Raw genomic sequence first — 21,234 nt, 5'->3', positions numbered from 1 at the left:
CTTTTTCTTTAGTACATTTTTATATTTAAGGTACATTTTTATTTGTAAATGAAATCAAAGCCCATATGCTTTTCTCCCCTACTTTCTCAGCATTTTCTAAAGCTGTGTTCTGCACAATAGCATTCAGTAGGAACTTAATTTCTGACAACTGGGTTTTAAAGTGACACCAGGTTTCTGCGGCTAAATCAGAGGCTTTTTTGTACTAAACTGGGAATATCAAGATGGGAATCTGTTAGATTTGATCTCTAAATGTTTTGGGGGAAACTGTATTACATCCCCTGCTCTTCTAAAAAAAGGACACTACAACTAATAGGAATTTCTTTTTTTTTAAATATTATTTATTTATTTATTCATGAGAGACACAGAGCATGAGAGAGAGAGGCAGAGACACAGGCAGAGGGAGAAGCAGGCTCCCCACAGGGAGCCTGATGTGGGACTGGATCCTGGGTCCCAGGATCAGGACCCAGGCTGAAGGCGGCGTTAAACCGCTGAGCCACCCGGGCTGCCCACTAATAGGAATTTCAAGGGGCAATGCCCAGTCTTGGAAGGAAATAGTGGCTGACAGGAATAATTCACTTTAGACAAAAAGTCCATTTCATTTCCTAAGGAACCATTCATTCATACATTTCATTAAAGTTTTAATACTACTTTCTTATGGCAATAATTTTAAACAGCAGTGATAGCTGAGACCCACAAGGGTCAAGCACTATGTAAATCTTTATATGCATGATCTCACTTGATCCTTACAAACTTCCTCTGAATGGTAAATTCTCAATCCAGAGGGAGAATCTGGGCACATGCCTTCAGGGAGGTTATGTGATTTACTTAAAGGAAAAGAGCAAGGAGTGGAGCTCCGATCTGTCTGGTTCCAAAGCTATTATTAACTATAATGCTTCTTTAAGTCACATCAACTGCCTTGTTTGAAAACCTTTATGATTTTTTAGTATGTAAGGGAAAAATTCATATACTTTGCATTTAGTGCATTTCACAAACTGATCCCAAAGTCCCTTCCCAGCCTTCCATTCCGCCCCCCCCCCTTTTCTTTTCTCTTTTACAAACTTCTCACTCGATCAAAGAACCTTCCTCACTGGCTCGCCTCCTCTTTAAAAAATAATAATAAAACAAGCCAAAACCCTCCAATGAATCCTCATTTTCTTCACTGTAAAAGTCCTTTCCACCCTCAACTGTGAATACCTGCAATGCCCTACACAACTGCTCTCTCTGCCCCCCCCCCAGGGCCTCTGCCCTCCCTCAGATTCTATCCCTCATTGACTTGCCATGCCCTGAACTCACCAGGCATGTTCATGTCTCAAGCCCCTTGCACTGGCTGCTCTCTGCCTGGAATGCGGTTCCTTCAGCTATCTTCAGGCTTGTCCCTTTCTTCAAGTCTCTGCTCAGATGATCCATGACCTACCATGACCACCTTTCCATCCCCCAGCACTCTACATTTTCCTTATTTTGCTTTATTTTCCCTCCTATATCTTACTATAGTGTTTACCTAGGTTTATTGTCTGTCTTCCCATGAAAGCAGGGGCTTGGTCTTTTCTTCACTAAGGACCTGGGAACCCAGAATGGCATATGGTACAAATTAGGTGCTCAATAATTGCTGAATGAATGAATGGGTGGATGCTGTCACACACATAAAAGGCTCTCCTTTGCTCTCACTTGTACCACTCACTTGGCACTTAGCATACACTGTTGTGTTTTTTTCTGTGTGCACCTACTATTCACCTAACTCGATTATGTGTTCTTGTAACCTCTAAGTGCTCTGTACAATATTAGCACTGAACAAATATTTGATGATGAAATACCAGTGCAGTGCCTTTTTCTTTCAGAGTAGATACAGTAATATTTTTTCAAAAGATTCATTTTTGACATTCCATTTCAAAAAGAAACATTCTGGAAAGCAGTATGTGAAAAATTTAGAATATATACTTTTAAATTAATCTTAAAAGGATATAAGTATTTTATACACACACACACAGTGACAAATTCATGTCATGCTCTGAAAGGAAAATTTTTGCTTTGTGACTTTCACGGCATCTTATAACCTGAAGACATTCTTGAGAGTCAAACTCAAGGTAATGTTTTCATAGTTACGCAATATGAAACACAGAATATATTTTAAATGAGAATTATGAGTGGGGAAATTATGTAACGTGAAAAAAACAAAAAGTTAATGTCAAATAGGTTTTATGTCACATCTTTTTTGATCTACTGATAGCAGAAAGTTTTAGCTGGGGAGTATTTACCTGTAATGAAAATGTGTTCTATAAAATAATTTATCTAAATTCATATGCAGATATTTATAGAACTAAAATATTCATTTACATGAACACTTGAGCCTACTCTCTATATTGTGCATGTTGTGTTATATCCACAACATGTGTGTTTCTGAAACCCTGTTTAGACAACTTTCTAACATGAGCTGCAGATCTTTTCCTCAATTTGACTGCAGCACATGCACAATTCCCTCTGTGAGGATCTGTGGGAAAGCTCTATAAACAGACTTCTTCACGACTTCTGGTAATTTCTTAGTTGATTATATGTCTACTTTAACTGTAAAACTAACATGGCTGTGCAAATGAAAAATGCATATACAGTAATATATTAGTACTTAGAAGATATCATCAAAAAGATAAGCAAATTTTCCTTGGTATGCGTTCAGTGTTTTACTTGGCATAATGTCCACTTTACGTATCTAAGGTATGTGAAGGTCTTCCTCACCCCTTTTTTTCAAAGAGCATGGTTACCCAAATTTCATTTTTCTTTGTATTATTCTCTCTGGACATTTACTTTCAGATGGTTTTATCTATGTGACATATGCTGTAACAGAAAATAATAAGGATATCATGTGATGTATAAAGTCAGATGAGGGACGCCAGGGTGGCTCAGAGGTTAAGCGTCTGTCTTTGGCCCAGGGCCTGATCCTGGAGTCCTGGGATTGAGTCCCACATCAGGCTCCCTGCATGGAGCCTGCTTCTCTATGTCTCTGCCTCTCTCTGTGTGTGTGTCTCTCATGAATAAATGAATAAAATCTTAAAAAAAAAAAAAGAAGTCAGATGAATAAGTAAAATAGTCTTAAAATTTGAATGTAAAAAAAAAAGTCATCTTGGGGAGCCTGGGTGGTTCAGTCGGTTAAGAGCCTGCCTTGGGATCTGGTCACAGTCTGGGGTCCTGAGATCAAGCCCTGCATGGGGCTCCCTGCTCCATGGGGAGTCTGCTTCTCCCTCTCTTCCCTTGCCCCTTTATCTCTCATTCAAATAAATTAATAAAATCTTGAGGGGAAAAAAAAAAGCCATCTTAAGGTCTATGGATAGAAGCAGTTCCAAACATACCGAGTTGTAAATATTCACTTTTTTAAAAAGATTTTATTCATTCATTCATGAGAGATACACACAGAGAGAGAGGCAGAGACACAAGCAGGTTCCATGCAGAAGCCCAACATGGGACCCGATCCCGGGACTCCAGGATCATGCTCTGGGCCAAAGGCAGGCACCAAGCCTTTGAGTCACCCAGGGATTCCCTAAATATTCATCTTGTAAGTGTGATCACACCTAGAACAAAGGGATTGGGCTCCCATAGATCTCTCCAATCCTAAAATTCTCAGAGATCTGGAGAATCAGAATACAAATAGGAAGAATAAAAAGTGACCTATTTCTAAATATATTTCTTTGCACTTCTAGGAAACGCCTGAGTTAAAAGAAATCTAAATATAGCAGCATTCATTTTTATTTTAAATCCTAGAAGAAATACTTCCAAATCAAAACCATACAAAAATAGCTTTTACTCTTAGTAATCAGGAGGAAAAAAAAATCTGATTTTTTTTTTTTGTAGGTAATAGTCTCTACATGGAGAGAGTTACTTCTAAATTTTAAGAGATCTCCCACATTAAATCTAGTATTCTACTTCTCAGGTAATATCCAGTTTAAAACATTAAAATTTGTTCTAGAAAACTTTCTTTGATGTGAATTCTAACTTTGTAACTAATGCGTTTGCCAAACACAAAGATTTTAAATTTAATTTCCCAAAATGGCATCCAGGTTTCTCCAGTTCTGTTTATAGAGAAATGATTTTTTAAAATATTTATTCCACCTCCTTTTTAAAAATTTATTTATTTATTCATGAAAGACACACAGAGAGAGAGAAAGAGCAGGCAGAGGGAGAAGTAGGCTCTATGCAGGGAGCCTGACGTGGGACTCGATCCCGGGTTTCCAGGATCAGGCCCTGGGCTGAAGGCAGGCGCTAAACCGCTGAGCCACCCAGGCTGCCCAGAGAAATGATTTTTTTTAACTTTTATTTTTAAGTAATTCTATATCTCATGTGGAGCTTGAACTCACAACCCCAAGATCAGAAGTCACATGCTCTATTGACTGAGTCAGCCAGATGCCCTGAGAAATGATTTTTTAAAAAAATAAATTATAATTGATCCTAATTTATTTTATATTCATAAAACTATCAGTTATACTGCACTGAAACTAAACTCACTCAACAACTATGGGTTTTTTTTTTTTTAATTCAGGGGAAATGCTTAGGGTTTTATTTTTTATTTTTTTTATTTTTTTTATATTTATGATAGTCACATAGAGAGAGAGGCAGAGACACAGGCAGAGGGAGAAGCAGGCTCCATGCACCGGGAGCCCGACGTGGGATTCGATCCCGGGTCTCCAGGATCGCGCCCTGGGCCAAAGGTAGGCGCCAAACCGCTGCGCCACCCAGGGATCCCATGGGTTTTAAAACTTATTCCTAAAAACACACTGATGGGAGTGGCCCTAGCAGTATAAAATATTTCCAGGAGCACTACACAATTCTAAAATAAAAATTTAACCAAAAAACCAGATAAGCTGATTTATCTTTTTGAAAATGACAACAGGAGTCCTATCTAAAATACACTGCAAGCAACTTTTAAGTATAGTTGATTCTAATACATACAACAGCAGTCTTATTACTCTTTAGTTATGGTCAAAATATTGACAGTCCACATACCAAATTTTGAAATTCTCTGACATTACACTTACCACAAGGTTTTGAAATTCTTCATCTCCCCAACTTAGGCTTCCCACTAATATGTAGTGATAGGGTCGGTTCTCATTGGGCAAGGAAGAAAATTCAAGTTAGTTCTTAAAGCCTGTGTGAAGAACTCAACTCACTGCCTCAAACTGTTCAGTGAGCAGCAGGAGGTTCCAGAGCTGCAGGTCAGCCCTGGTGAACTCCAGACTCTACAGAGAGAATGTTTCATGATATACTACTGCTGCCTATTATCAGGGCTAAGCTTTCTTGTATGGTCAAAAAGTAAAAAACAAAAAATTCCTTTTGACATGTTATCTTACTGGCCACACTTAGTAATATGCCTTACATTCAATCTATAGTATGGCCTCTTTATTTTTTTTTATTTTATTTAAATTCAATTCACATGTATTATTGGTTTCAGAGCTGGAGGTTAGTGATTCATCAGTTGCATATTGTATCCAGGGCTCATTACATCATGAGCCCTCCTTGACGCCCATCACCCAGTTACCCCAACCCCCTCCCCCTCCAGTACTGCCTCTTTAAAAGAATGTTTCCTTAAAGTGAATCACTCTTTGAACATCTTAAATACTTTCTCCCAAAATCTGTACTTCTTTTTTTTTTTTTTTTGAACAACCCATTTGTTCATTTATTTATCATAAAGGACATGAAATCTATTTCCATGCCATTAAAAAATATTTTGTCCTATATTCAGAGGGAAAAAAACCCTTTAAAACCTTATTAAGAGGCAAAGCATGAGTATTTTTAAAATAAGGACATAATATGACAAATTCCCAGTGTGCTGTAAGTTCTACAGAAGAAGGAAGGACAAATTACTTTACTATATCCAGATTAATTCCTTCAGATATGAGAAGACAGTTTCAAAACTGCACACAAAAAAATCTTAATTACCTCTCATAGTTAATAAATGTTATATTTTTAATAAATGTTCAAGGGAAAACGCTCTAATCTATAAAAAGATAAAAAGAAATTTCTTCAGTTTCGTTATTCTAACTTACAGGACCAACAATAAGATATTCTGGAAACTGCAGTAAATCCAATATAAACTTTTAACTTGTAAACTTCTCAGTGTCAAATCACTTAAATATTTTATGATGATACTTGACCATTACAATTTCTTTGATTCAAACATGAGCGGATGCACAAGCAATAATTTAAGTAGTATAGATTAAACACCACTACCACCTAAACTTGATTGAACAATAAATAACTTTACAATGAAAAATACATTTTCAGGCAAAGTTAAATTCGTTGACACTAGGAGTAAGATATTCTTACAGAAGGGGACCACAAAGGTCTTGGCTAAAGTGTCTATTTTCAAGGTGCAGAGCATAAAAACAGAGCATTCGAGAATGATACTCAAAATCTGTACTTCTAATTACTGTGCTTACATTGATATTCCAAGCAAGAGAACAACTTGAGCTGCACCATGTCATGTTTAATTAAGGTCCTCAGTGTTCTCTTTTCCGATTAGGATTTTTTTTAAGTGAAAGATATGATTCATATTCTCTGATTGCTACCAAATATAGAGCTAAAATGGTCCCCATGTTTGACTCATGCTATGCAAATAAAAACTGAATTATCTGCAGAAGGGGCAGGATAACTGTTTTGATCTAGAATTTAACGATCACTAGAAGGGACTCTTGTTTTTTTTTCATCACAGTTTTTATTTATCAATAAAAGCACTACCTTTGCCTATTCCTCCTACTGAAGTAATGGTCATTCAATTTTAAGATATTAAAATGTTCAGTAGGCAGTCATCCATAGATTAAATTTATTTATTTATTTTTAAAGATTTTATTTATTCATGAGAGACACACACACAGAGGCAGAGACATAGAGGGAGAAGCAGGCTCCATGCAGGGAGCCTGACGTGGGACTGGATCCTAGAACTCCAGGACCCCGCCCCCGGGGCCAAAGGCAGGTGCTAAACCACTGAGCCACCCAGGGATCCCCATCCATAGATTAAATTTATACATGGGCTTAATACCAATGGCAAAATATATGATACGTGGATCTGTAGTATATATTCAAACCCTGTCTCTGACCCTTAGTAAAGCAACTTTGGGTAAGTTATTTATCCTTTGTCAACCTCAGTGTTTCATTATCTATAAAATACAGACAAAACCTACCTCCAGGGTTATTATGAGAATTTAATAATATTAAATACCCAATAGGACCTGAATTAATGTTAAGGTTTAACTCTTTCCTTCCATTTTCTTCCTGTGAAAAATGTTTCATTTACAGGTCAGGACATAAAACCTAATGTCTGATGATACAAGGAAGCATCCTGGATTGTGGTTGAACTGAGATAATGAGATAAGCCTTTTCTAAAGAGACAGTCCTTTTCACACCTCATTCCCTCACTTTCTCACATTCAGGATTTTTAGTCCAGGTAGAAGTGTTTAATGTGTTTGCAAGACAGCCAAAGAACCCACAAAACCAAAAAATGTTCAACTTTACAACTTTATTAAAAAGAAATTTGTCATTAAGTCACAACCATATGAATTAGAGTTGTTGAGGATTAAGGGAAAGAAGAACCTGGGTTTAAGACCTAGTACAGTGAGGTCTCAGGATCTTTTCCTGAATGCAAGCACATGAGGTAAGGAGAAAAGGTCAAAGCCCCCAGTTTTTCTCCCCAGGACCTCTTTCTTCCACTTTCCCATACAATGTGGCCCACCCCCTGAGTTCTCCTGAACTGCATTACAAATGGGTGAGCCATCCCCAGCAGAGCCATAACCTGAGCTCCTACCTCCATGAAGTGAGGTACCACATATAAGGTTCCCATTTTAGGGCCTTCCTTTAAAGTCCACATCCCATTCCTTTTCTGTCAGTAATCCCAGTTCCCCACACACATTTAACAACCCCTTCCTTTCTGCTAGCCCCCTCACTTACTGTATCTTCCACTTCTACTCAAGAACATTATGGACCACGGAGAACCATGCCCTGCAAATGGATCTGGTATGTTACTGAATTCTTGTTGCCTCATGACAGCCAAGTACTATTTCTTGTGTCCATTTTCCCCCACATCTGATACATTCTATAAATTTAGAATGTATCCTCTCTCCTTAAACTCAAAGCCCTACGCCTCTGCCCCTGACAAATGACCTTGCTATATTCTCAGTAAAGACCACAGACATCTATTTTTTTTTCAAACATCTATTTTGAATCCTATAATCTACCCTGTTCTGTTCTCCCATTTCACTTTACTGTTACTCTATAGGTGAGCTGGGGAACAGAGGACCTCATAAAAATGTGAATGGCATCACTCAGCGGAAATAATGCAGACAGGGAGGTTGAGGGAAGTGCAACACACTTCCACTTAGTATCGTTTGACTCTTTATAAAACGATTTTCCATGGGGCGCCTGGGTGACTCATTCCATTAAGCATCTAACTCTTGATTTTGGCTCAAGTCATGCACGGTCTCAGGGCTGTGAGATCTAGCCCGAAGTCAGGCTCCACCTTGAGATTCTTTTCCCTTCCCTCTCCCTCATGCATGTGTGCATGCTTGCTCTCAGTCTTTCTCAAAACAAAGAAAAATCTTTAAAAAAGGATTTCCTCAGTACTAATTCCCCCCCCCCCCCCTTGCTTGTAATCTGCTTTTTCCCATTACCCACAGAGACCAAAATGTGTAAGGCACTGTAGATCTCAATCTATCCCTTTGGTTCCTATCATTTTACTCTACCTGGGTTGTCAGACTATTTAGTCAGCAAAAGTTTACTGAGTGCCCAGCTTGTTTTAAATGTTGCGCTAAAGGGTTAGAATCAGTCAGTGAACAAGGAAAGAAAAAATACAAGGTTCCTTGGTCCCCTCCAGAATCTCTAGATGACTGTTCTGCACAAACAGATTGGGACCATGGTTAAGTGGAGATGCTCTCCTTTAGCCCCAGGAATTTGCGATTCAATTTCTTTTTTTTAAGACTTCATTTACTCATAAGACACACAGAGAGAAGCAGAGACATAGGCAGAGGGAGAAGCAGGCTCCCCAGGACCTGCTGGGGGACTTGAGCCCGATGCGGGACCCGATCTCGGACCCCAAGATCATGACCTGAGCCAAACGCAGATGCTCAACCGCTGAGCTACCCAGGTGCCCTACGATTCGATTTATAAAGCTACTTTCTTCCACAGAAAGTACAGTACTCTGCAAATAGTCCAGGGCAGTGTGCAAATAGCACCTGTACCTGCCACAAATGTCTAGATGTTAACTCATTTTTTATTGCAGTAAAATATACAACATCTAGTCTTTAAGTGCCCGGCTCAGCGGCCTTCCGTCCATTTACAACTGCTAAGCAGCTGCAGCCACTACCTGACTCCAGAATTTTTCACCAGCTCACCTTGAAATTTGGTACGTGCCCCATAAACTTATTTTTTATTAATCAAGAATGATTTTCATGGTTAACTTCATGGTCCCCACTCCCACTGCCTTCTCTTGCTCTCCTACTCACGGAACACTCCAAGCTTCCTCAGTTTAATTGCCCGTCCCCCTCCACGACCACCTGCAGGGAGCACCTTCAGGTCCCTAGCTTCACTCTTCTGTCACAACTGGGTGGTGGAACTCCAATCCCAGTCAAACCAATCCCCTGCCTGCTCTTGGCTTCCCTGGTAAACAGCTGGTGGTGGCTGGCAGAGAACCACTCAACTAACTGAATCAATTTGTTTCAAATTCAGACCCGAGAATCTGAATTCACAGCCAGACAGTCTGCAAAAATCCTACCTTGTTTCCCAGCAACTTACTTCGGGTTTCTGCGTAAAAAAAAAAAAAAGAGATGGTGTGGAGGACTTCCTCGCCTCAAACCATCCACACCCCTCTTCCTTAACTGCTGGCCTTGCCTTAGACTTCACTGAGAATACAGAACATAAAGCCCTGTCTTCTACCCCCACTTCATGCGTGTCCTTGCACTGTGCCCATATTCTCTGCCTTCTTTCCTGCTACTCGGCAAGTTGTCTGACTCCCACCAAAGGCAAACCCTCTTCTGTGTGTGTAGGTTCTTCTTTTTTTTTTTTTTTTAAAGCGTTATTTATTCATCAGAGACACAGAGACACAGAGAAAGAGGCAGAGGCAGAGGGAGAAGCAGGCTCCATGCAGGGGGCCTGATGTGGGCCTTGGATTACTCTGAGCTGAAGGCAGTCACTCAACCGCTGAGCCACCCAGGTGTCCCATCTTCTTGTGTTTTGAATAGCTTCTCACCTCCTCAAGAATTCTGTACCTTTGGTAGTATTATTGCTCTTCTGCATTAGTCTCTCCCTCCCTATTAGATATTCCCATTAGTCTATTTAAAAATGCTCTTCTAGGGGCACGTGGGTGGCTCAGTTGGTCAAGTGTCTGCCTTCCGCTCAAGGTCATAATCACAGGGTTCCGGGATGGACCCCCCCCCTCCCCGCATTGGGCTCCTTGCTCAGCAGGGAGTCCGCTTCTCCCTTTCCCTCTGCCTGTCACTCCCTCTCGTTCTGTCAAATAAATAAAATCCTTAAAACAACAACAAATGCTCTTCTATCCCCCATCATCTAAAAAGCAGCACTTATTTGACCCTACCTCCCTCTCCAGCCACTGCTGTGCTGTTGCTCTCCTCACCTTATAGAGGAACTTCCCCAAGAAGTGGGCTTCATTCACCTCACCTCATTCCACTTTCAGTGCATTCCAATTTGGCTTTCAACCCCATATGCCACAGAAACTACTTGTCAAACAGCCACTTCCCTGTTGCCAAATCCTAGTGGTCACTTTTCTATCCTCAACATGCTCAGCAGCATTTGGCAGAGATTATTACCTCTTTCTTGAAAAGGATAATCCACTCAACCACTATCATGGCTAAACCTTTTCAGTCTCTTTTGCCCAAACCTTAGCCCCTGCAAGTGTTTTATGGTTTGATATTAGGGTTCTATGATCACAAAGGGTCTCAACCAGTTCCACGACATACCACCCATATTGCTACGGACTCCCACAACTTAAGCGTACACCTAACAGTTCAATTTGAATACCCACTGTCTACTTGACTTTCCATTTGGATGTCCTGCAAGTATTTCAAACACATAACAGGTTGACAGTCACCAAGGCTTAGGCTAGAACCTTGAAGGCATTCTTGATTCCTCCCTGTCTCCACAGCCAATCCATTAAGCAAATACTTCTTTTTTTTAAATTTTTATTTATTTATGATAGTCACAGAGAGATAGAGAGAGAGAGGCAGAGACATAGGCAGAGGGAGAAGCAGGTTCCATGCACCGGGAGCCTGATGTGGGATTCGATCCCGGGTCTCCAGGATCGCGCCCTGGGCCAAAGGCAAGCGCCAAACCGCTGCGCCACCCAGGGATCCCTCATTAAGCAAATACTTCTGATTCTACCTCCAAAATATATCTGGAACATACTGCTTTGCTCCATCCCCATTGCCACTGTATTTGCCTAAAATACTGTCAATCTTGGGCTGGCCACTCCAATAGCCTCCTGGTTCTCCTCTCCACTTCCTCCCTTGACAAAAACATTGTTGCCTTAATGAAAGCTCTTCAGAAGCTTGTCATTTTTAGTAACATAAAACTCCAAACTCCTGGTACAGATGCATTAGGGAAGTCCTATAGGGTCTTATTTCCTGTCTTCCCCAATATACTATAAATCCATGAGGGCAGAGATCTTGCCTGTCTTGAATTCCACCAAAGGCTAATTTATTTTTTTAACCAATTATTTATTTTAAAAGTAACATCACAAAAAAAGTATATATGGTCCCTGTCCAGAGAAGTTAGATTTCATCACTGACTTGGTTCTCTCATTTTGGTCAGGTCTGCTCTTCATTACTTGTTTCTTCCTGACCTTCTGTGTCCTGGATGCATAAAAGGGTCCCATGTTTAGAAAAATTTCACCATTCGATTTCCCCAAACACAAAAGATACCTTCACAATTCAAAATTTTGAAAAGAATCCTTTCTTCCAAGGATTAACCTCTAGGTTTTTCTCCCCAAGATCTTTACCCTATTCCTAATTTCTATATCAATCCTAGATTCAATTCTATTTTTGTTGCACAGCTGTGTGGACTAAACTAGACAGCCCAGCTAGACCTAGAAGCCTGTATGTTATATAACTTCTCAGCAGAATGAGATATACTTCTGAGAATGAACTGAGATTTTAAAGTCTTAGAATAGCTAAACCTTTCTGTAAGAAAGGTTTCAATGATTTGATAAATGGCAGCTAGAGGAGAAAAATAAAAGTGAGAATGAGCAATTAACTGTTGAAAGTCAAAATGATATAGGCCTCAAGTCTCACTCCAATTCAAAAAAGGGCAAGGAGCATAGCGCACAGAGTGCTACAGCAACATTCACGATGCCCATCTATCACAATGAAATCACCTGGAGGGCTTTGGAATAACAGACTCCCACATATTCAGATTTAGGGTCTGTTGGGTGGGCCAGAATTTCAAAATTGGGAGTCAGAGACATCAGAAAGTTGAAAGATGCTTAAAACTGAGACTGCCTAACACACTAGATATTTTGAGGAAACACACACACAAATCCAACTGGTCTTAACAAATAAGGGGGAGGGGAGGTGATGTTACAAATCTACATGTAGATTTGTAACTAACTCCCCGGGAATGCCTGGGTGGCTCAGCAGTTGAGCATCTGCCTTTGGCTCAGGGCTCAGGGCACCATCCCAGAGTCTGGGGGGATCAGGGATCGGGGATTGAGTCCCACATCAGGCTCCCTGCATGGGACCTGATTCTCCCTCTGCCTGTCTCTACTTCTGTGTCTCTCATAAATAAATGAATAAAATCTTAAAAAAAAAAAAAAAAAGGAACTAACTCCCTCCAGTTTGCTTCTGAAACTCAGATTTGGACACCACAGGTGTAGAGCCAAGAACATGGCTTTTGGGAACCAAGGTCAATTCTATCGTTTAAAACTGCAAGACCGGGAACAATTTGTGTATCTGGGTGAACGCTAGTTCCTCTCTGGTATAAAGAGATACTAAAACCAGTATTACAGGACTGATATAAATGGGAGTTAAGTACAGCAGTAGGCACATACATTCGGCAGCGTTCAATACAGGGTAGGTCTTATCAAGGTGTCTACAACAGCCACAACATATATACAAACACAAGGACACGCCTCCTGTGCCACTATGTTACTCTTACCCACTAGAATTAACTACTCACTTTCCATCTCTGAACTCCTAGAGAGATGAGTTTTAGGGATTTTTTCCCCTCCTTCCAATCATCTTTTCAGTAACAACTGACAACACACACATCTCTTAAGACAGACCTTAAGACAGGTCAGATAAATACTTATACGGGTGGTTTTCAGGAAAACACTTTGGGGCATCAGAGAACCGAGAAGCAGCCTCATATTCAATGAGGATCCCAAAACAGTGCAGGTTTGGTTTTGTTGTTTTGTTTTGTTTTTAAAAAAGGGGGGGGCAGAAGAAAAAAAAAAGTCTCAAGAGTCTCAAAGCGAGTTTGACTTTTCAGATCAGAATCCTACGGAACCGTTCCAAGTCCCTACCGCTTGGCATAATGATGATGAGAGCCACCGAGAGGTTTGGGCTCACTGGAACCCATACCCTTCCCACAGTGTGGGACGCCATCAGTGCCTCCCTCCCCGGGGTGGTTTTAAAGAGAGGAGACTACGGCAGGGTGCCTCCGGGAAGCCGTGTCACTGTAGGGCAGACACCGTCGTCCTCGACCTGCTCTTGCATTTTTTAATTTTTTTTATTTTTTTGTAACCTGGTTTGGCTGTTCGCTTCAACTGGGGGAGGAGGAAGGAAAAGCCCCCGGGCCGTGCCCCCAGCCGGGCAGGGGCGCGGAGCCGTCGGGTCTTAGGCCCGGGGCGGGGCGGCGACCGCCCCCTCCTCACCTCGCGTTTTGGCGGGAGGGGGAGCCCAGCGGCCGCACGGCCCGACCCCCCCGCCCCGGCCCGGCCCCGGCCCCGGCCCCGGCCCCTTCCCGCTCCGCGCCGGCCGCCCCGCGTCTTGGGTCTGGGGCCCGGGGCAAGCGCAGGCCGCGCGGCCCCGGCCCCTTTCGCAGAGCCCCGCATCGTCCGCGCGGCTCCCCGCGCCCCGGCCCGCGAGGCGTCCGCGGAGGGCGCCGCCCGCGCCGCCAGGGAAGATGGCGCCCGCGGAGCAACTGCGCCACCAGCCCTGGCGACGGGCCAGGCCCAGCGCCATCTTAGCGCCTTCCAGCCGCACCCACCCCCACCCCCACCCCCCGAAAAAGATCCCGCATTCGGGGCGACTCGGGGGGCCGAGCCGCGTGGAGCCCGCGCGCCGTGCGCCCCAACAGCGCCGCCGCCGCGCCCCGTCCGCTCGGCCCGGCTGGAGGCGCCCGGCGGGGCCGCGGGTCGGCGGCGCGGCGCGGCGCGGCGCGAGGGCTCGCCCGGCCCCGGCCGCGGGTCGCCGGCGCAGCTTCGGAGCCAGGCGGCGAGGCGGCGGGGAGGAGGCCGCTCGGGGCTCTCGCCGCCGCCGCCCGCGGGAGCGCCTGGGAGGACGACGCCAGGCAGGAGGAAGCCGGTCCCCGCCGCCGCCGCCGCCGCCGCCGCCGCCCTCCCCGCCGCTCCCCTCCCCCTCCGAGACGCGGGGTCCATTTTGCCGAGAAGAAAGAAAATGCGATTCACACCCAAGAGCTTCCGAGAGAGAAAAGAAACGAGGGGGGGAAAACCGAGGGGAGGAGATTGGAAAAGCTTATTTTTCTTCCTCGCCCGCCGTCACTCCTCGCCCGTCGCCCTCCCTGCCCCCCGCTCGCGGCCTCGCCGAGCCCCGCTCCCTCCTTCCCGGCTCCCGGCGGCTCCGGGGGGCGGAAAACACACTCACACTCGCGCACACAACTAATTTTAAACCGGCTCAATCAATGAGTCATTAAAAGGCTTCCCTCCCCTCTCCTCCCCACCGCCAACCGCCACGCCACCCCCCTTCCCAAGGCTCTCCCTCTCCCCGCTCCAGAAATTTGCATCCGCGGAAAAGGAAGGGAAAAAAAAAAAAAGAAAAGAAAAAAAAAAAAGAGGCGGCGGGGCCCCCACCCCGCCGAGGCGCCCCCAGCCCGGCCCCACCGCCCCCTGCCCGCCCGCGCCCCCGCCCCCGCCCGAGACACTGAACTTGGTCTTCCCGGGGCCCGGGCGGCGCTGGGAAAGGCATAAACACTCGATTCCCCTTTTCTCCGTGTCCATTAAACATCCACCCACCACCACCATCACCCACCCACAAACCCACCCCCCCCAAAAAAAAAACACAGCCTTAGCCAATAGCTCTCTGGGCTGAAACCTAATATCCTGGTTTTGGCAACTCGGTGTTTAATTTGCTCCTCTTTCTTTTCTGTCTGTCTGGAGATAGATCTCCAGCCCCCCCCTCCCCCGGTTCTCCCCTCCCCGAAGGAAAGAGGCAGAGGAAGGAGGTTGTGTGTGTTTTTTTTTTTTCTCCTTGAAATTTTTATCACAAAATTATAATACACTCAAAGGGAAACTCACCGTCATGAAAAAGCAGTGCCTTGTCAACGGGGTTTCTGCGCCATCGCACCAGGGGCGGCGGCGGCGGCGGCGGCGGGCGCGGGGCGCGGGGCGCGGGCGCGGGAGCTCCCGGCCGAGCGGCGCCGGCCACACGCGCTCCGCTCTCTCTCTCGCTCACCCCCGCGCCGGGCGGCGGGCGCCCGCTCCCCGCGCCCGCCCGGCCTTCATGCTTTGCGCCCGGGCAGACCGCTCGCCTGCTCGTCTACCTCCAAACTTCGGTTCTCGCCTAGCAAGAAATGTGGAGATTAGGGGTTTTTTAATTAAAAAAATTTTTTTTTCTCTCCCCCAAAATCAAGCTCCCAAGCTGTCAATTCCTGTTTCCTTTCGGATTCTTTTTAACTTCAGAAATGTACTGGTTTATTCAAGAAACAGGTTTATTCGGCTTTTTTTTTTTTTTTTTAGATCTACAAGATGCGTGCTATTCTCTCTGCAGGCACCCTGCACACACACACACACACACACACACACACACACACACACACACACACACACTCTCTCTCTCTCCAGTTTTAGCTCGACGGAGATTGGGGGGCGCTGGGGGTTAAACACAAAAAACACAGTATTTGTTTAGAACTCTGATTAGAACCAGTCAATACCTTTTTTTTTTTTGCATATGCTTTTTTTTTTAAGTAAAAAAACACTTTTAGTTACTTATTTGGCAAATAACTGATTCATTCTAACTTTTAAATGTACCAGGCTTTCCTTTGCAACACCCTCTTTTTCCATCCCCGAATGCCGTGAAACCTTATCTGTGAAATCTGTAAGTCAACATTAAGAAAAAAACAAACACAACACAACACAACTTTAGCGGCCAAGATGAAGGTGAGGAGCTGATTAAGTCATGAGAAACATTCAATTCCTCTTGCCTTCTCCTTACGTTGATCACCTTTATCACCACCAATAATCCAAGTTTGTGGAATTTTCATTACATGATCCCCAGTCTTAAAAGGAAGCTACTCAATCTCTTAACACTCTTTGGTGCAAGTATATAATTACCACCCGTTTTTAATCTCAAATCTCAAATTGTTGAGATGTCTCCATAAACCACCTAGACCTCAGAGCACTTATGTAAACGTTAATTATGATAGTGCAGATTGGGAGGGGATGCCTTTGTGTCTATGTTGACTGTATTTACTTTTCCTGCAAATGCCCACGGAAATAGAGTGGGGGTCTTTATTTTATTTATTTATTTGTTTAATAAATTAATTTTATTGGTGTTCAATTTACCAACATACAGAATAACACCCAGTGCTCATCCCGTCAAGTGTCCCCCTCAGTGCCCGTCACCCATTCAGAGTGGGGGTCTTTAAATAAACACCAAGGGCAGGTAAAAAATAGTGTAAGAATGTGACTTGGATTTTTAAAACCTACATATGTAAGCCCCAGAAATGTTCTAAAATTATTTTAAATTAGTTTGTGATATATATATATACATATATATATATGTATATATATATATATATATATATATATATATATAGAGAGAGAGAGAGAGAGAGAGAGAGAACAGTGGGGGTCCTGTGGATAAACAATGTTCAGACCCATGTCTCCCAGATGTTTGGTGAGTTTAAAATCAGATTATCTCTAGATTTAAATTGTTTAGTCTGTATATCCCCTTAGAATTAAAAAAAAAAAAAACCACAATAGTAGTATACCTTGCTTGCTTTTATAAGGATACTATAACTATGCTGTATTGCACAAGATAAATATGTCAAGGTTGGCATACAATGTTGTCATATTCAAGATAGAAAACCTCTTTAAAAAACAAACCATATCTTGCTCTAGTAACTGCTGCTTTGTCATTTACAATGTATGCTTTGTATTTGGACATGCCTTAAAAATATATTCAGTGATTTAGTATCACATAGTATCATCGAGGTGTTTTCTCAGAAAATGTTGTGCTTCACATTCAGCCAAGGCCTTCCTGGAACAGTAGTCTTTGCATAAATTAGCATATTTCTCTACACTTGACAGTTGGACCAACCAGTTTTCTAATTGGATTGGGAAATTTTTAAACATGTTTTAAAGTGCTCTTGGATTGGTTGGAATTTAATTATAGTACCCATTTCAAAGAATTACATTTCAAAAGAGTTCATGGATTATTCATTGCAATTAGGGCCCACCAAGCAACTTATACAGCTGTTGCTCCACAGCTCCAATGAAATATTAATAGATTTTAGAAAGCTGTTCTCCCAAGTTGCCCCAAACCCCAAAGACACAAAAATTTGTCTTTAACAGATCACCAAACAAAACAATTTATATAAAGAGTATAGGGCAGGACAGCCTGGATGGCTCAGTGGTTTAGCGCTGCCATCAGTCCAGGGCATGATCCTGGAGACCCAGGATCGAGTTCCACGTCAGGCTTCCTGCATGGAGCCTGCTTCTCCCTCTGCCTGTGTCTCTGCCTCTCTCTCTGTGTGTGTCTCTATGAATAAATAAATAAAATCTTAAAAAAAAAAAAAGAGTATAGGGCATTGCAGGATTTTAAAAAAGAATGTCCAAATATAAGAGCATTGATATTTCCTGAATGCCTACTAACCACCTAGATGCTTATATACATTATTGGATGAACCTTTCCACAAACCTGTAAGGTTCCCACAAACCTTAATCAGCCTGACTTTGTAGATGAGGCTCCCAGTGGTTTCAGTGATTTGCCTGGGGTCATCAGTCTAATAAGGGCTGAGGAGGGAGTCCAAGTCAGATTGATGCTATAACTCACCCTGTTCAAGTCCTGAAAAGGATCTTGGGAACAAGCAGTCCTCCCTGTTTTAATATAAACAGAGCTCTGTCTATGCCACAGACAGGACAACCGTCTAATTTGTGATGACCTACTTTGAGAATGTCAGCTGTCAATCTAATTGTAAATTGGGGGGGGGGGTGTTACAAAATCCTGAGGCAGCAGCGAGAATCCCAGATTCACCAGGCACCATTCACCAGGCACCATCAAAATTGACATCACTTAGTACTATAACAAACAAAGCTTCTTTATTTTTTTCTCATGTGATTAAAAAGACAACATTTTAAAATAAGGGATATACCTTTGTACACAAAATGTAAAAATATGGTTTATATAAACAGGATTTTGGTATCTAAGTGTGAGATCAGGAAACTTAAGAAGAAAGTTCTTAAAATGGCTTAACTATACACAAATAAATTTAATAGTATTGCCTGCAATTTAATTATGTACAATTTAAATGGTCATTCCTAAAAATAATAATAATAATAAATAAATAAATAAATAAATAGTCATTCCTATGATTCCCATCTGTGTGTGTGACTTAGAAAGAAAGAAGGGCGGGGGATACCTGGGTGGCTCAGCGGTTTAGCGCTTGCCTTCAGCTCAGGGCGTGATCCTGGGGCCCCGGGATCAAGTCCCACATCGGGCTCCCTGCATGGAGCCTGCTTCTCCCTCTGCCTGTGTCTCTGCCTCTCTCTCCCTGTGTTTCTCATGAATAAATAAATAAAATGTTTAAAAGAAAAAAAAAAAAAGAAAGAAAGAAGGGCAAGTGGACACAGGGGGTGGGGGGGAAAGAGGCAGTAATTAAATTATAATCGAAGTGTTCTAGTGTATGTTTGGGCATCTGAATAAACAGGCCCAATGTCCACATAACACAAGTTGAAATGTATCTGTTTTTTGTCTTTTCCCTCCATATGTTCCCCTTGGTTAGTGGGCCATTCTCAGAAGGGGAAGAAGAATACAGATGCTGAGATTAAGTGTGATGCGCATGACCAGATATGTCCCCATCACATAAGTGCCAAGATATACCAAATGATTTAGTAAATGCTGTATAAGGTATGTGTGAGATAAAAACTGAAAATTGCCAATGTGCATAAATAAAGTGTATATGCCAATGTGCATAAATAAAGTGTATACCTTTATTTGCACCTTTAGAAGTACTTACATTTTGGGGCTTAAGCGCACTAGCTCTGTATTCAGGCTGACCTTTGCAAAGGTGCAAATTCCACCCTTGTCACAACCAGGTGTGTGGCTTTGAGCAACTCACTTCACCCTTGAGAGCCTCAACTTCTTCATCTATAAAATGAGGTAATTATAATCATGTCTGAGAGTTATTTTAAAGATTTAGGAACTACTGCATGCAAAATGTTTAGCAAGGTACCTGAAACAGGAGAGGTCACAGTATTTAGCTAATATTATATTGTCTTATTTTAGTTATGCATCAGTAATTTATTTTAGTATGTCCCTTGTAATTTCCCAGTGGCAATCTCATATGATTGAACATAATTATCTCTCTCTCATGTTCCCTCCCAGATAGGGAGCTCCTCAAGGGCTTTCTATTCTCTAAGGGGCCTAACAGAGTACTCTGTATAGAGTTAACTCACAATCAGTACTTGTGGGATAAGAGAAAAACAGCCCAGTCCACAAGATGCATAAGAACACAAGAAATCAGTCTATATCTAGAGAACTTACTATATATTAAGGGAGTGCAGTCATCTCCTAGAACCACATAAAACCATTGCCCAATGGATCACAGGCAGAAGAGGCTAATGGTTTACAGTTCTTCCTCCCCCTCTACCCGCTCCCCACCCTCTCTCTTACCAGTTAGAACTCTGGCATTGACACTTTTTATTCCTTTGGTCTCTTTGCCTACTTTTTCAATTTCTCTCACCTCTCTTATCTGTAACATGAAGGTACCAATGCCTATATCTCAGGATGCTGAAGTGGGGAGTTAAATGACACTACAGATACAAATTCCTTGCTTTAGAACCAGATATATAGTAAATATTCAAGAATAGTTACCATTAGTGTTGTGACTGTTAATACTATCGTTAGGAGTAACTGTTTTCAAAGCAATGGTAAACAAGCAATTTATTGGCATGATTACAACTGTTTTCAAAACGTTGCCTACATTATTTGATAGATGAATATAAACACTTTAAATCATCTTTGTAGAGACTAAGGCTATTCTAGTCATGACATATTTCAAGCTGGTTATTTTCCTTGACAGATTTTAAGAAGTCTGAACTCCCACAAGCTTCTAGTACAAGGATAAGGAGTGTAACAACTGTAAAAAAAAAAAAAAAAGAAAGAAAGAAAAGAAAAAGAAAAAAAAAAAAAGGCAGTCAGCACTCCCACTGGCCTTGCTGTCTTAAACATCTAGCCTGTGCTTCCCCACAGAGTATGAGAGTGGGAGGACAGTCATCAGGTTAAGACACCTCATGCCTATGCCAATGCCGCTGGAAGGCATGTCTGGGATGTGTCACCTGTCAACTCTCCAGCCCCTGTGGTCCTCTGCCAGAACTCCTGGCCTGTCTTGAACAGAGCATTCCTTTTCCCACCACCATGCCCAGGAGGATGGTGGACTAGAGAGGAAGTAGAATGGGGTCTACTAGGCTTCAGGCTCCTACTATAAAGCACCCTCAGATTTTGATGAGAGGGGTGCCTCAGTGGCTCAGTGGTTGAGCGTCTGCCTTCAGCCCAGGGCGTGAGCCCAGGGTTCCAGGATCAAGTCCCACATCAGGCTCCCTGTGCCTGTGTTTCTGCCTCTTTCTCTGTGTCTTTCATGAACAAATAAATAAAATCTTAAAAAAAAGATTTTGGTGAGAAAGTCAGCCTCTCAGATAGAATTCCCACATAAAGGGGCTTGCTCAATAAATGTCAGCGTCCTTTCTGAAAATGAAACTACTAAGAAATCAGACATTTAATAGAGAACCACCCCTAAAAGATGACTTGTAGATACAAATTGAAAAAAAATCACTAGGCACAAAACAGGCACCAAGAC

The 21,234-nt window shown here is 42.7% G+C and overlaps 1 protein-coding gene across 1 annotated transcript in view; it reads right to left on the bottom strand.

Annotated features, from left to right (window-relative positions):
- Nucleotides 1–19,588, bottom strand: part of BICRAL (BICRA like chromatin remodeling complex associated protein) — an 83,485-nt gene extending 63,897 nt beyond the window's left edge. Inside the window, exons 1-2 of the mRNA XM_055330463.1 lie at nucleotides 19,396–19,588; nucleotides 15,455–15,719 (exon numbers count right to left, since the gene is read on the bottom strand). The gene's annotated coding sequence lies outside the window, so the exon portion shown is untranslated. The remainder of the gene's footprint in view (nucleotides 1–15,454; nucleotides 15,720–19,395) is intronic.
- Between the last annotated feature and the right edge of the window lie 1,646 nt (nucleotides 19,589–21,234).

This window comes from Nyctereutes procyonoides, unplaced genomic scaffold (genome assembly GCF_905146905.1).
Source record: "Nyctereutes procyonoides isolate TBG_1078 unplaced genomic scaffold, NYPRO_anot_genome, whole genome shotgun sequence".
In the NCBI taxonomy this organism is placed as follows: domain Eukaryota; kingdom Metazoa; phylum Chordata; class Mammalia; order Carnivora; family Canidae; genus Nyctereutes; species Nyctereutes procyonoides.
Note: the sequence above shows the minus strand (reverse complement) of the source record. Positions and strands in the feature narration are given on the sequence as shown.